This window comes from Erinaceus europaeus, chromosome 11 (genome assembly GCF_950295315.1).
Source record: "Erinaceus europaeus chromosome 11, mEriEur2.1, whole genome shotgun sequence".
NCBI lineage: Eukaryota > Metazoa > Chordata > Mammalia > Eulipotyphla > Erinaceidae > Erinaceus > Erinaceus europaeus.
The window spans coordinates 32,060,131-32,077,319 of record NC_080172.1 but is presented as its reverse complement, the minus strand read 5'-3'; the positions used below and the strand labels follow the sequence as shown (position 1 = coordinate 32,077,319).

The 17,189-nt window shown below is 37.4% G+C and overlaps 1 protein-coding gene and 1 non-coding gene across 2 annotated transcripts in view; one reads left to right on the top strand and one right to left on the bottom strand.

Moving 5' to 3' along the window:
• FBXL17 (F-box and leucine rich repeat protein 17) overlaps nucleotides 1–17,189 on the top strand; it is a 577,742-nt gene that overhangs the window by 119,642 nt on the left and 440,911 nt on the right. The window lies entirely within an intron of this gene.
• Nucleotides 12,478–12,585, bottom strand: LOC132541550 (U6 spliceosomal RNA). The gene has a single exon (XR_009552696.1). It is a non-coding gene; the product is annotated as a U6 spliceosomal RNA (small nuclear RNA).

Here is a 17,189-nt window from a genome sequence, read left to right as displayed (position 1 = left end):
GTGTGGCAGGCACTAGCACAGGGCAAGTACAGTTGAAGCTAAATGATTCTGTTAATACTCCCAGATTAAATAATAGATGCAACTTTCTAATTCAATGAACCTTACAATTTGAAAAGATCTTTTCAATTAAAATGCATGTTTATTATAAAGAAATTGAATAATTACACATTTATTTAATAGTATTCCCTTTTGTGTTTTCCTGCTGGGGCTTTGTGGGGACTTCATGCCTGTGTGATTCTGCTGACCCCATTATACTCTTCTGCTTTTTTTTTTTTTTTTTCCTCCTATCTCTGATTGAGGTAAGCAGAGGTTAAGACAGAAAGAAGAGACACATCACAGCATGATTCCACTGCTTGTGAAGCTTACCCTTTTGCACATGGCTCTAGCGTGGTGCCCAGAACTCAAATCTGAGTCCTTGTGTATGGGAAAAATGTGTCCTCTACCAGATGAACTATCTCTCTGCCTCTAAGAATATTCTGTGTACTAAGCAACTCATGTCTATTGTCTCATTTAATCCAAAATATTATAAGCACTTAGATGCTCTTGTTATCCCTGAAACACGAGAAAACAGAGACTGTAACTTGTAAGTCATTTATCTTTGGTGCCATGGGTGTTAAGGAGTTCCAGTTTGCCTTACAGTTCTTAGGCTAAAGTTTATTCCTCTCACCCCCTAGCACACTCAACACCCACACCCACAGCCACATGCACACTTTCTTTTTCTTTTTTTCTTTTTCTTTCCACCAGAGCACTGCTCAGCTTTGGCTTATGGTAGTGCGGGAGGATTGAGCCTGGGACTTTAAAGCCTCAGGCACGAGTCTCTTTGCATAACCATTATGCTATCTCCCCATCTGACCCCCACACTATGTTGTTTTAGATTTGGTAGAAGTCATCAATAGTGAATTTAACAGTTGTATATTTTTCCCCCAATACTTATTTTTGTATTTTATTTAAGTTGATTCATGTACCACCACTTCATTCAATTTTGAAAAAAATCTGAAAACAGTGTAAATATTTTAAAATGTCAAAATATGTTAAGTGTAGAGTGAAAAAGGGATACTTCTCTAATTTTTCATTCTTTTTTTTTTTTTTTTTCCTCCTCCAGGGTTATTGCTGGGCTCGGTGCCTGCAACATGAATCCACCGCTCCTGGAGGCCCGTTTTTTTTTTTTTTCCCCCTTTTGTTGCCCTTGTTGTAGCTTCGTTGTGGTTATTATTATTGCCCTTGTTGACACAATTCGTTGTTGGATAGGACAGAGAGAAATGGAGAGAGGAGGGGAAGACAGAGAAGGGGAGAGAAAGATAGACACCTGCAGACCTGCTTCACCGCCTGTGAAGCGATGCCCCTGCAGGTGGGGAGCCGGGGGCTCGAACCGGGATCCTTACTCCGGTCCCTGCGCTTTGCGCCACATACGCTTAACCCACTGTGCCACCACCCGACCCCCCCCTAATTTTTCATTCTTAAGTAGAATTATTTAGTCTTTCTCCAGAGATTATTGACTTAGATTTTTTTAACTTCACTTTTATTTACTTCTATACTCTCCCCAAATATAAATGGCTATATCCTGATTTTTCAACTTTATGTTATCTTTCTGTTTTGAACATAATTTAACATTCTCTGTCCTTCCTCCAGGATTGTTTTTCTTTCTCTTTTTTCCCCCTTTTCCTCTCTTTTGGTATATTTATATTATTCAGTATATTATGTATTTATGACTGTATAATTAGAACAGAGCTGTATTTGCTCTTTGTTCTCTTTATTTCTCCTTTGTGTAGACTTTTTTGCGTGACTAGCTTTTTCACCATTTGCTAAGTTTTCCTTGTACTAATTTTTATCCTAAACTCTTGAGAGAACTCTAAATTCTTTCAGAGTGGCCAAATGAATAATATAATGAATGCCTTTTTTTTTTTTAACCTCTTAAGAGGCAGTAATTTTCCTTGAGCCCCAAACCCTACCACTTCAATTTAGATTTCTTTCATTTTTTTTCTGTTTTAGTTTTTTTTCTTTTTCTGACTTATATGTATTTCTCTTACTTGATTTATTACGTTCTCCTATTTTCTCATTTTAATTATTCTAATGTTTTCTTTCGTTTGTTGCCTCTAGGGCTATGCTGGGGCACAATGACTGCACTATGAATCTACTGCTCCTAGAGACATTTTTTTTTTCCCCTGGATAGAAAGAAATTGAGAAGGGTAGAGGGAGTCCTTGCACTTCTTACTATGTGTGCTTAACTTGGTGTGCCACTGCCTGGCCCCCTATTCCAATGTTTTCTTTAAAAAAATCATGTAGTTTACATCCCCCCACCCTTGAAATTTTAGTGTTGTATATGGGGTTACTTCCTCTAAATCCAATAAAATTTGATACTTCTTTTCAAACTACCCACTAGTGAGGAAATTGTTTCTTTTCTTTTTTTTTCCTCCAGGGTTATTGCTGGGCTGGGTGCCTGCACCATGAATCCACCTTCCTGGAGGCCATTTTTTCCCCCCTTTTGTTGCCCTTGTTGTTGTAGCCTCGTTGTGGTTATTATTATTGCCATTGTTGATGTTGTTCGTTGTTGGATAGGACAGAGAGAAATGGAGAGAGGAGGGGAAGACAGAGAGGGTGAGAGAAAGATAGACACCTGCAGACCTGCTTCACCACCTGTGAAGCGACTCCCCTGCAGGTGGGGAGCCGGGGTTCGAACCGGGATCCTTATGCCGGTCCTTGCGCTTTGCGCCACATGCGCTTAACCCACCGCGCCACTGCCCGATCCCCAAATTGTTTCTTTTCATTTTGTAGTTAGTTTGTGATGAAAAGTACAAGCTTGTTAAGACTTTACCCCTCTGGTTTTATGCTGTCAAAGAATTTGGGTTAGTTGAGCTTCCTAAATGATTAAGCACTAGGAGATTAGGATATGCATAATTAGTATAATTTCTTATAGAAAAGAGATAATGTCAGTTGTAAAGCAGTGTCATGGCTCTGTTTTCCTTGATATAATTTTATTGTTAGCTTGTCAGACATCATTCTTCATTTAAATCTTTATTTAAATGAAAGTAAACTGTAATACTTAAATGCAATTATAATCTAATTTCCATATAAAGATATCCAAGGTACAGTCTAACTATAGATTAAATGAAAAGTTTTTAAATTGCCTATGGAAAAAAATGACCAGAGTGTGCACATTGGCTTATCTTTTATGGTATTTAAGTGGAAATTTTTCTGTTTCTGACATTGCAGAAAAGCCTTTTCACACAAATAACCTACCATAAATCATTTCAAAATGTTTAAGGGCCTGAATAATAATTTTTTTCCCTTGAGTTGTTTGCAAATGACATCTCAGTCATTAACTACTTTAGGATAAAAGCAGTTGCTAATGTTGAGCTTCACTTGAAATTCTTAACTTGTTTAGATTGGCATATGCTGTTTATAGTATTGTCTTGTTAGACATCTCTTTTTTTTTTTTCTTAGTAGAAATTTTACTGTTAGCTTGTCAGACATCATTATAAATGGGGGGATAAAATTCTGGGTGGTAGATTGCAGTGTTTTACACTGAGCATTATTGATCCATAAAGACTTACAATATATTATCCTAAGGTTGTCATTGCTAGAAAGGACTGAGGAAGGATTAAGAAACTACATTGACAGAAGTCATCATTTTAATGACAGGCAATTTAGTTTGAGGTAACTGAAGAAGGGAAAAATGCAATCAATCATCACAGCAAGGATTTTCACAAATGTTTACCAGTCTATAATGAATGTTGTGAAGATCACCAAGGTCATTTGATAGCTTCTCTGAAAGTAATGTTTTCATATTCTAATAGAGTACTTCAGATATCTTAAGTAAACTATGCCTTTATGTTCTGTGGTACAATGAAATACAGGGATTAAAATCAGGAAACAGGAAATAATCCAGCTAATTTATTACATATTCATTTAGTCTTTGGAATTAGGCATGTTTTCTGCTCTCCAGAGATAGTTTCTTCAGCTGTCTCCTTAAAGACCAACAAAGGGTAATTTAATATCAGTCACTTTGATTTCTTATTGATTTCATAATGTAATACACTTAGAACTTTTATGGCTATCTTGAAGGGAAGGTCTATATACAGTGTATGAATTCCCTTCTACTTGAATTCTCCATGCATGATGGTTGTGAGATGGTAAATGGGGATGATTACTGAGGCAGGTGATCAGAATTAGTGAAGAAAATATTGCCAGGCTACTTCTTTGAAAAGACATGAGTTCGTTTGAGGGCTCAAGGATGTAGCTTAGCAGTAGAACACTTGTATTGCTAACATGAGCCTCTGGGTATCACAGTGCTGCAAGGATAGCCTTCTGGGCGATGGAGCGGTGTTTTGCTCTCTCGTGGTGCTTTCTCTAAAATAGAAAATTCAACCTAGGAGGTAACTTAGTGGTAAATGATATACTTGTGATTATTCTGGTTCTGCATTTTAAAAATAGTTTGGGTTAGACTGAAATTTAGATGCTATCATTTACTGAATGGATATTCTAATTGGGAAACATAAATCTTTGTTTCAGTTTCCTTTTCTGTAGAACTGGAGTCAGTAATGCCTCTTAGGTATGGTGGTGGTTGAGAATCATTTAACTCTTAGTTTGCTTTTTAAAAAATATTTATTTATTCCCTTTTGTTGTCCTTGTTCTTTTATTGTTGTAGTTATTATTGTGGTCGTTGTTGTTGGATAGGACAGAGAGAAATGGAGAGAGGAGGGGAAGACAGAGAGGGGAGAGAAAGATAGACACCTGCAGACCTGCTTCACTGCCTGTGAAGCGACTCCCCTGCAGGTGGGGAGCCGGGGGCTAGAACCTGGATCCTTATGCCATTCCTTGCACTTTGCGCCACATGCGCTTAACCCGCTGTGCTACCGCCCGGCTCCCCCCACCCCCTTTTCTTTTTTAACCTGAGCTGAGCACTGCTCAGCTCTGGCATATGGTGGTGCAGGGGATTGAAACTGGGACTTCGAGCCTCAGTTCTGAGTCTCTTTGTTTAACAATTACGCTGTCTAACCCAGCCCTGAGAATTACTTAACTCTTACAGGGGCTTTTTAGTTTTTGATGCAAAATAGCATTTTCATTCTTCTTCCCCACCTCTTTTGTCTGAGAGCAAAGATAGAAGAACATTTGTTCTCTTTAGTGTTATGTATGGTCAGGCCAAGTCACAATAGGCTTGTCTCATTCTAAAATTACTTAAAACATGAAAATTAATGGCTTTAGGCAGAAACTTAGAGTGTTTGGCAGAAAACTGAGAAATGTTATACATGTATCAACATCTGTATTTGCTGTGTACTATAAACCATTAACTCCACCCAGTAAAAATAGTTCAAAAAGGAAAATAATAAAAACTTGTTTTAAATAAGTTCATATAACTTTTGAGGTTTTTTTTTAATAGACACAGAAATTGAGAGGGGAAAGGGCGATAGGGAGGGAGAAAGGCACCTGTAGCACTGCTTTACTGTTTGTGGAGCTTCTACTGCAACATCCCCTACCCCCACCCCAAGGTGGGAACTTGGGACTTAAACCTTTGAGCTCTACTGGGTGTACCACTGCCCAGTCCCATACCTTTTTTTAAATTTTATTATCTTTATTTACTTATTGGATAGAGGCAGCCAGAAATCAAGAAGACAGGGTGTGATAGAGAGGGAGAGAGACAGAGAGACACCTGCAGCCCTGCTTCATTCACCACTGGCAAAGCTTTCTCCCTGCAGGTGGGGACTGGGGGCTTGAACCCGGGTCCTTGCACACTGTAACATGTACACTCAACCAGTTGTGCCACCACCCAGCCCTGCCCCATAACTTTTGATTTTAATCACTTATAGTCTTCCACCCCTAAAATAAAGCAAAATGAGATGCCTAATTGACCACTGAGACATAGTCTTCGTCAACAAGAAGTCATTATGATTTTGAGGAAGTTCCCTTGTCATCTGTTTTATAAGTTTCATGTTCTCATTGTGTATTTGATCTAATCTTTTTTAAAGATTTTATTTATTATTTATTAATGAGAAAGATAGGAGGAGAGAGAGAGAGAGAGAGAGAGAGAACCAAATATTCTGGTGCATGTGCTGCCAGGGATTGAACTCAAGACCTCATGCTTGAGAATCCAGTGCTCTATCCATTGTGCCACCTCCTGGACCACTCTATCTAATCTTGAAAGTCACTGAAACTTCAGGCTTACTAAGTCATATTTAACTATAAAATCATAAAATTATTATATATGGGGAGTTTGGTAGCTATTTGTGCAGGTAGTGTTGATAGAGTAGCTGTAACTTTGGGGTTGCACTTACCTGGACTTTAATTGTGAGTCAGTTACTTTTGTGTAGATTTGCAGTTATTTAACCAGTTTGTATCCCTCAGTTTCCTTATACCCTTAATTTGTGGATGTTCTTTTTTTTTCCTGCTGGGGCTTTACATCTGCATGATTCCATTTCTTGCATCCTTTCACCCCTGTAAATATAGATAGGGACAGAGAGTGAGAAAGACAGACAGAAAAAGATGAGATACCAGAACACTGCTTCACCACTCCTGAAGCTTCCACTGTATATGGTGCTCTTGTGTATTGTCAGGAGCCCAAACGTGGGTCGTGGGTCCTGGTGCATGGTAAAATATTCAGTCTACTGAGTGAACAACATCTATTGATTGACCAACATAATATATGTGAAAGTCTTAGCATACCAAAAGTGTCTAATTTTAATGTTAATTATAGTTTTCATATGTTACTGTGTGGATTAAGACATATTTAGATAAGCATAAAATAATTCAAGTGATTTCTACTCCCCCCACTTTATTGGGAAGTTAATAACTGTAGTACAGTTGTTGCTATATGGAAAAAAAATTCTTATTTTAGCATGATAGTTGTCAGCAAAATATCTGTCCCCCAACCTTGGTCCTTTTCTACTATCATATGCTTGGACCCCAATGCCTCTCCATCCCATCCCTTTATCATCAGTTGTAGGTTATAAGTTTCTTTATATCATATTTTATCTGTTTGTTTAATGGATAGAGACAGAGAAATTGAGCGGGAAGGGGGAGATAGGGAGAAAGAAAGACATCTGCAGCACTGCTTCACCAGTCATGAATCTTTCCTCTTACAGGTGGGGACCTGGCCCAGGTCCTTGTGTATAGTAATGTCTGAGCTCTATGGGTTGCACCACCAACTAGACCTAGGAAATAGATCCGTTTCTCTCTCTCTCTCTCCCTCTCCCTCTCTCTCTTTCTCCCCCCCTCACTCCCTACTTCCTTCCATCAGGCAGTTGTCCTTTGCCTCTTATTTAATTTTTTTATTATCTTTATTTATTTATTGGATAGAGACATCCAGAAATCAGCAAGGAAGTGGGTAATAGAGAGGGAGAGAGACAGACATCTGCAGCCCTGCTTCACCATTTGTGAAGCTTTCCCCCTGTTTGTGGGGGCCGGGGACTTGAACCTGGGTCCTTGCGCATTGTAACATTTGTGCTCAACCAGGAGTGCCACCATCCAGCTCTGGTAATAGTATAAAAATCAACAAAGTAAATGTTGATTTTTATACTAAGAGATGCCAGAGGTTCTTTTATTGGGAAAGTATGAGTTAAGTATTAGGAAACAAGTGTAGCAACATTTGTTGGTTTCTTTCAGGACACACATTATATGTTTTCTCATTTAGTGTTCACCATGACCCTATAAGAGTCATACTGTTACTATCTGCTACTTACAGATGATGAAATTATGGTGTTCTGTGATTAGTTTGATCACATTTACAAAAGTAATAAGGGAAGCCAGAAATCCCTATTTTGGAGACCTTTGAAGAAATTTTATGCTTCCTTCTTTCTATTACTAAGTACTTAGGAAGATTTTTTCCCCCCCTTCAACAGAGTGAAGGGAATTCATGAATTATTAACATGTCACATACAGCTACATAGCAAAATCTTGCATTTATAACTTGAGTTTCTCAAAGCATTTTTTAGTTGTTGTATTATATTTGTACTCTGTTGACATGCATTTCCCAACTTACAGATCATGCACCAGGCTACAAAGATGTGTCATGAATTTGACTGTAGAAATAGTTTTCTTTTTCAGTAGAGACCTATCTTTCTTGTAATTTGTCATACCTTCCCATAAGTTATTTCCTCTTGAGTTTGGATCTTTGTTAATGAGTAAAGAGAACTTTTGTGGAATTGCCAGGTGATAGGGGCTCACACCTCTGAATGTGTGCACACCTGGGTTCTCCTGCCTCTTACCAAATTACTGAATTAATAGAGAAGAACATTAAAAGCGAAGGAGAGTTCAGCTTTATTTCATCAAGTATTGATTTTGGCTAACCTTTTTACTTATACCTCAGCAGTGATCCTTTTTTAGTCAAACTTGGGACTTGAGAAGTTACTTAGCAAAAGTTTGATAATACCTAAATATGGATGAATAATGTAAATGTTTTCATTTGCTCATAAGTTTCTTCTCATAACAGTCAGATAGCTATTAAGAGGAGAATGGGGGAAAGAGATGTAGTTGCCATATGTGACTGTGAGTTACACATTTGTATGATCAACAGAGAAGATAGAACAGGAAAGAGAGAAGAACTATAATTTTAATGACTGAGTTCAGTGGCTCACTAGGGAAAAGAAGTTTATCAGGCATCTTAATTTTTATCATGATTTGCTTAGGTAGAAATACTGATTTTAGGAGTCAGGTGGTAGCACAGCTAGTTAAGCGCTTAAGCGCCGCAGGTGGTGCGAAGCGCAAGAACCAGTGTGAGCATCCGGGTTCGAGCCCGCCCCCCCCCCCATATGCAGGGGAGTCGCTTCACAGGCGGTGAAGCAGGTCTGCAGGTGCCTTTCTCTCCCCCTCTCTGTCTTCCCTTCTTCTCTCCATTTCTTTCTGTCCTATCCAACAATGACGACATCAATAACAACAACAAAAACAACAAGGGGAACAAAAAGGAATAAATAAATAAATAAATATTAAAAAAAAGAAATACTGATTTTAGGGAGTCGGGTGGTAGTACAGCGGGTTAAGCGCATGTGGCGCCAACTGCAAAAACCGGAGTAAGCATCCCGCTTCCAGCCTCCAGGTCCCCACCTGCAGGAGACTCGATTCACAGGCGGTCTGCAGGTGTCTGTCTTTCTCTCCCCCCCTCTTTCCCTCCTCTCTCCATTTCTCTCTGTCCTAACAACAATGATCAATAACAACGTCCTACCAATAACAATAATGATGATAACTACAACAATGAAACAAGGGCAACAAAAGGGAAAAAATATATATATGAAATACTGATTTTAGGTAATTAAATTTTCTGTTTTTATTTCTGTTTTATTCAGATTGTTCTCATGTACCAAATAATTTGTCTTTATAATTTCTGCTGTGAGAAGGGAGGTACATACATGAGCCTATTGGACCATGAACAAGGGTGAGAGAGAGAGAGATATGGAGAGAGAGAACAATTTTTATAAAAAATAGAATAGTAAAAAGAAAATAAAAATAGTAAATATAGTAAAATATTAAATAAAATAAAAAGTAAAATAAAATAGTAAAAAAAAGTTTGAAGTTAGCATTGTATATACCTTCCTCAGATAATAATCTCTCAGCACTTTTGCTCTATGAATCTCATCTAAACTAAAGAGTAAATCAATCATTTATAACATTATTAGGAAAGATTATCTTTCATGATAACTCATGTAGTCGTGAGGTTTTTTTTTGTTGTTGTTGTTTATTTTATTTTGTTTTACTTTGTTATTGGGGTCTGGTGTGTTTATGACTTCACTACTCCTGACACTGTCTCTCCCAGACTTCTTTTGTTTTCAGATAAAGTACATGTTACCATGCACAAGGACCATGCACCTTGGTCCCTACCTGCAGAGGGAAATCTACAGGTGGTAAAGCAGTGCTCCAGGTCCCCACTTCCCTTTCAATTTTCTCTGCCTACATCAGATAATAAAAGGGCTACTGTGAGCTGTGGATTTGTCATGCAATAACTTATACCTAGTGATTTTTCTTTATGCTTCTGACGACTTTGTGTGTATGTATATTAGAGAGAGAGGTGGGGGGGAAGGAGAGAAGAAGAAGGAGAGAACAAAAAAAGAGTAAGGGAGAGGAGAGATGAGAAAAAGAAGAAGGAGAGGGAAAAAGGAGAGACACTACAGCACCGATCTGTCACTCAGGGAGCTTCTCCTGTGTTGTGTTCTCCTGTCATGTTGAGGGCTCAAATCTTGGCTCCTGTCCATCATAAAGTGAGTGCATGCTCATTTTGGTGAGGTATTTTCAAGCTTTTTAAAGGCCTTTAGTTAAGAGCCTATAAAAATTCTGTAATATTTGTTACCAATCTTTGGAGTAATTTTTATATATCATTTTTTTCTTTCATAACACTTTATTGGGGGAAATGACTTACAAGACTACAGTTGTCATGAGTACATTTTCTTATCTCTTCACTATGGCATCTGTGCACCACATCCAGCACCAATTGAAATCTTTCACACCATGAACTGTGTTTGTGTATCTTTAAATAAAACTGATTTTCTCCCCTCTATACTAATTCTTATCAGGGATTAAACTCAAGCTTTTTAGTTTGATACTTAAAAAAATAATAAATTCAACATAGTTTTGCTTGAACAGTTTATCAGGGAAAGAGTGAGGAATCAGACATCCTACAATGACTGAAGTGTTGTGCCAAGTGCCTGATCCATCTCAGAAGAAAGACATGAGAATTTATATAATTTGAAGTTATAGTCCTTTTCTGATAATGTTGAATCAGAGCCATTTCATAGTTACAGATTTATTTCTAAATCTTATACTTGAGATAAACTGCTTTGGAAGTGAAGCGGGAAATATGCTAGTGAAGTTACATATAAAAGTAACACACATACATAGATACCCAGTCTATTAAGATCTGTTGCCTCTTTGGTGTAAAATGAAAACCGAAATGTTATTTATTTATGATTTATTCATGAATTGCTTATTCAGTTTATGGATGACGCAGGCCCTATGTTTGTTTTCTCCTCTCCCAGTTTGCCTCTCACTGGCAGCAACCTACTTGAAACTTCTAGGTTTTTTTCTTTTCCTTTATTATCATCTCTACTAGATGGGAGAAATGTCTGGCTTACATGATAATTTAAATGCACCAACATTTGGTATATACTATTTATTATTATAAATGAAAGTTGATTTTTGATAATAAAATTTAAAAGCCATGTAACCTTACTTAATCTATTATTTTAAACAGTCACAATTTTTGTTATTTTACTCCCAGTACACTTTTACTTGCCACTTTTTGCTAAGATTCTAAGTGCTATTTTTTCCTTTTTTTTTAAATTAACTTTTCTTCTACTTTTTATTTTTATTTTTTTATTTTCCCATTTGTTGCCCTTGTTGCTCTATTGTCATAGTTGTCATTGTTGTTGGATAGGACAGAGAGAAATGGAGAGAGGAGAGGAAGACAGAGGGGGAGAGAAAGACAGACACCTGCAGACTGCTTCACCATCTGTGAAGTGACTCCCCTGTATGTGGGGAGCTGGGACCTCTAACCAGGATCTCTAGCCTGGTCCTTGCACTTTGCGCCATGTGCGCTTAATCCGCTGCGCTACTGCCTGCCCCCAACTTTTCTTCTACTTTATTGTCTGCATGTAGAGAAAGACTCAGAGGGCAAAGGGGTGGGGGCACCATGACATCTAAACTACTTCCAGTATGTACATTTGGTTTGTACATTTGGCAGAGTAAGTGAAATATTCAGGTGAGCTATTTTGGTGTCCCTGATTGTCAGTTTTTATATTTTACTAATGAAAAAAATCAATTCTCTATTTTTTTATTTATGGAAACTTTGACATGGTAATGTTGAAAATACAAAGATGTGTGACAAACAGCGAATCACATTCAATGCAATGGGACTCCCAGGAGATAGAAGCTTAGCAGCTAATGCATACATACTATCATGCATGTAGTCCTGGGATTGACCCTGGCTACCACATGGGAGTACCATGGACAGCACCAAAGGAAGCTACATGCAGTGCTTTGGTCTTTAACTTTTCTTTTTTTTTTTTAATGTTTATTTATTCCCTTTTGTTGTCCTTGTTGCTTTTATTGTTGTAGTTATTATTGTTGTTGTTATTGCTGTAGTTGTTGTTGGATAGGACAGAGAGAAATGGAGAGAGGAGAGGAAGACAGGGAGGGAGAGAAAGATAGACACCTGCAGACCTTGCTTCACCACTTGTGAAGCGACTCCCCTGCAGGTGGGGAGCCCGGGCTTGAACTGGGATCCTTATGCTGGTCCTTGCGCCTGGTGCCACATGCGCTTAACTTGCTGCACTACCGCCTGACTCCCATTTGACTTTACTTTTATGGTGACATTCTTTCCTGTTTCTTTTAGGAAAGGTGGCCTATTTAATTTTCTAAATACATTTTTAAATTTCTTTTTGCTTTTTCAACTTTATTTAGAAAAACAAATCCAGGTCCCAGTGTCCCAAGCCCTCCCTCACCCAGCCATAACTTAAATAACTTAGAGGCAGAGTGGGCCGAGGTCAGGCAAGGAAGCCCAAAGATATGAAACGCTTCACGAATTTGCGTGTCATCCTTGCACAGAGGCCATGCTAATCTTCTCTGTATCGTTCCAACTTTTAGTATATGTGCTGACAAAGCGAGCACTTTTAATTCATTTTTTAAAAAGTTATTTATTTATTTAGAGACAGCCAGAAATAGAGAGGGAAGGGGATGGTAGAGAGGGAGAGAGAAAGAAAGACACCTGCAACACTCTGTTTCATCACTTGCAAAGCTTTCCCCCTACAGGTGGACACTGGGGGCTTGAACCTGGGTCCTTGCACATTGTAACATGTGTGCTCAGTCAGGTGCACACCACCCAGCCCCAGTTATGTATTCTTTAATTGTATTTATCCTGATTTTTATCTCCTCTAATGGCTTTTCATCACAGCTGCTATATTTTATACACGTATTTCATGTAGTTTTATATTCATGTTTCACAGTGCATTTTTTTTTCTGATTAGGTTAACTACATTGTAGTCATTGGTACATTCATTCCAGTAATTCTGCTTCAGTAGATACATACCCCCCCAAGAAAAAAAATAGTCTTAAAATTACTTTAGTTTTATAAGTAGAAAAATGTGTGCTACTAGATTTTAATGAAAAGACTACAAGTAAGTTGGTATAAAATTTTTGGTTTTGGACTGAGACCTAATCTGTCCTAGTCCTCTCTGTATGTTGATGCCATCTAGTGGCTATTGTTTCCTTATGCTTAAATTTCCATGGGCACGTATAGCTTTCTTTGGAGAACTTTAAGACAGCTCGCTGTAGCAATTACAATTTTAATTAGTTTTCTCTCATTTTGTGTATTTGATTGGATTGACTAGTCTGAGAAAAACCTGAAATAATAGGGATCCACTTCTGCCATCCCTTATTCTAGAAATGATGTCACCTGGCATGACTTTAACTTCTCCATCACTTCTTATTTCTTTCTGTTCTTTCTGCCTTTCTTTCTATTTTTTTAAATTTTTTTATTTTTCATCTTCATTTATTGGATAGTTACAGCCAGCAATGGAGAGGGAAGGAGGTGATAGGAAGAAAGACCAACATCTGCAACACTACTTGCAAAGCTTTCCCCCAGCAGGTGGGGACTTGGGGCTCAAACCCCTGTTCTTGCACATTGTAACATGTGCACTCAACCAGGTGTGTCACCACCCAGCCCCCTTCACTCTCTTACTAGAGAGACAAGTCAATGTCTTATACTTAGATTTATATAATTGTGTACGTTCTTCACAGTTGTCTGGGTGTCTAGATTTCTAGAACTGTTCATATTTCCAGGAAAGTTAGTGACTATGGGAATTAAGAAGTGGTAAAAGCAGTCTCTGCTTATTATTAATCTGGCATCGAACCCAGGGCGTCACTAAATTTGTGCTCATCACTTTCTGCCTTTTCTCTATCCTTTACTTACAAGAACTATTAAGATATTTCATATTTCCCTGCTGACATTAACCAGGATTGTGCTGCCTGGTTATTGCTTTTTAGTGAAGGTGTATGCTTTATTGGAAGTCGAACTTGTCTTGGAAGTTTCTCAGCAACTTGACCTCAGCATTTGTAGCATGCTTATTTATCTAATGAGAGAAAGCCAGAGACAGAGACAGTGACAGTCAGACAAACTGGAGTAATGCTCTGCAATATTATTTGCTCCTGAAGCATGAACCTAAGCCTTCTCACTTGCAATCTATAACTACCATTCTGTTCATATATAACTTTTCTTTATCTAATTTAAAAAAGTTTCTTGTACCTACTTTCCTCACTAAGCTGTTGTTTCTCCATGATTCATTTTTGTGAATGAAGTCAGTTGAGGGAGTTTCCTATCTTGATGTGAACAAGAAAATATACTGTTTTATGTGTAACTGCAAAGCAAGCTTTATCTTAGCCTAGGTTAAAAAAAAAATTCAGTCCCAAGTTGTTAACTTTAAAAGTAGTGTCTTGTTGCATTCCCTCATGGTATTAATGATTAGTTATCGGAAAACATTTCATTTTTGTGTACTCTCTGTATCCTTAATCTTTTGTTTTGAGAATCTTTTTGCCTTTTTTTTTTCCATTTTCTATTATATTTTTAGCACTGAGAAACTGAATCTGCCTTGTACCTCTTAGTTCTCACTTTTGTTAATAAATAGTTTTGCAAAATCCCCTTTATTATATTAACTATCTTTTCTTTTTAAAAAAATTTCTTATTCCCTAACATACTGTGGAGGAAACTCTAAGATGAAAAGAAGTCAAGTTTATTGGACACAATGAAATGACCTGTAAATGCCAGGCCAAGGTTGTATACCTAGGAACGTCTTCCTTCCCAAGCTTTCTAATTGCTACAGTTTAGCTACATTGAATGAACACACGCACGCACACGCACGCGCGCGCGCGCACACACACACACACACACACAATTTTACACCTGACACTGAATGAACACACACACACACACACACTCACACATACAGTTTTACACCTGACATCACAATTCTTTGAATATTTAAAAATTACTGTTCTTATTCACTGTGACTTCACTGCTGTAGGCTGACTTTTTCAGACAGACTGAGACAGAGAGACAGTACAACTTCAGTGCTTCCTCCAGTGCACTGGAGGCTAGGTTCAATCCTGGGTTTTGTACATGGCAGAAGCAGTATCCATGAAAGTAATTTTGCTGGTTGTTAAAAATGATTTTTCTAGTTTTTCTTTATTTTAGTATAAAAAAGTCAACAGATCATGTCTAAAACTTGAACTAAAGCTATAAATGTGGTATTTAAAGACATGGAGGTGATACCAAGATTACTAGCCAAAAATGTTTACTACTCCTTGAAGGGGTAGGGAGAGACAATTCTGCATTGAAAAAAAAATACCTTAAGTTATTTGCTAATTTATAATTTACATCAGGTGCATATATAATAATCACTAAAAATAAAGAGAAAACAAACTTTTTCCCAGTGATGGATATTTTGACTTTAACTTAGCTGATGTTTTGTTTGAATATGAAGATAAGCATTGATTTCCTTTAGAAAGCATCATTATTAATTCACCTAATATTAATTGAGTATCTGTAATGTGCTATGTATAATACGGGAATGTAAATGCAAATTAGACAGTAATCCTTACATCCAAGGAAGTTGTAACTAGTCTTAGGAAAGGAGATTTGTTCAATTAATCCATATATATGACTGTACAAAGTACCTGACAGGAGAGAATACTTTCTTGTCTCTGAACTTTGCCTCAAGTCTTGGATTAAATAATATAATTCACATTTATAGAGATCATGGCCTTGGCATGCTTTGCCAAGTTGGCTTTGTTTTAGTTCTTAATCTGTTCCCAGTCTTTGGGGATACTGATTCTTTTTTTTTCATGATTTGCTAAGGTTGGCATTTTTGTGGGTAACCTATACCTAGGGAGGTAAGGAACATATTGTATGTTTCTTTGGACTACAGTTAGTATTCTGTCACTCTTCAGCATTACAGAGTTAATGCTTGAGAAACTGGAATCATTTAAGATTTATATTTTCTCTCGGTACTCAGTTCAATGGAAATGATGATGCTGTATTTAGGATGCCTTCATGATTATTTCAGATTATTACTGGATCATCAAATTTAGTCACATAGTGATATCAACAATAGAAAGGAGAAAACTATGAGGGATAAGAGATTCTAGAGAAGATACTGCTTATAAGTAGGGTATGTTGAAAATTGGTAGTTGGTATATTAGCTAAAATACTAAAATATTATAGGAGTTCAAGTTACGTAGAGAACATCAGCTTGAATATGATGTTTTTTTAAAGCTTTATTCTTTGATTTTTTTTTTTTATCTCCAGTCTTTATTTTATTTATTTTTAGTGCCACCAGGGTTTTTGGCAGTGTTTCTCAATTCACTGCTTCCAGTGACAGCCATTTTTTCCTTTTATTTTTATTTCTTTCCGTTTTTATTTAATAGGACAGACAGAAATTGGGAGTGGAGGGGAAGTTAGAAAGGGAGAGAGAAAGACAAACTACTGTAGAACTACTTCACTGCTCATGAAGCTTTCCCTTTGCTGGTGGGTAGTCAGGCTTGAACCCTGGACCTTGTTGCTGGGTGCAACACCACCTGGCCTGCCTCCACCCCTTTGCCTTTTTTTTTTTCCCTTGCAAACAGTTTGTCACTTATAAGGTGTTTTTCTTTTTTACCAGCAGCTTTCTCATTTACCAGTGAATTTCTTTAATGAAAGAGCTGAACTCACATATTTCCCAAAGAATATACTGTAGGAAAAGATAAGTTTATGATCACTGTTAATTTCATTTAATTTTTTATGGACACTCCTTTGTCAGTTTTAAATGAATTCAGATAATTCTTTTTTAATGTTTTAAAAACAATTTTCGTTTTGTCATTAAAAAAATTAATTAAAAATTTTATTATCTTTATTTATTTATTGGATAAAGATAGAAATTAAGAAATTAAGGGGGAGGGAGAAAGAGAGACAGACATCTGCAGCATTGCTTCACTCCTCACAAAGCTTCCCCCTTGCAAGTGGGGACCAGGGGCTCAAACCTGGATCCTTGTGCATTATAACGTGTGCTCAAACAGTTGCACCACCACCAGGCCCCACTAATTAGTTTTTAATGTGCTAATGGTTCAGTTGATTCTTGATGGTTAATACTATCCAGATGTTAGGTTCAAAGAGGATAGGTAGAAAAGAGTGTTTAGCTGGTGGCAGGATCTGAATTGATTTGCTCCTTTTCTCTTGTGAAAAA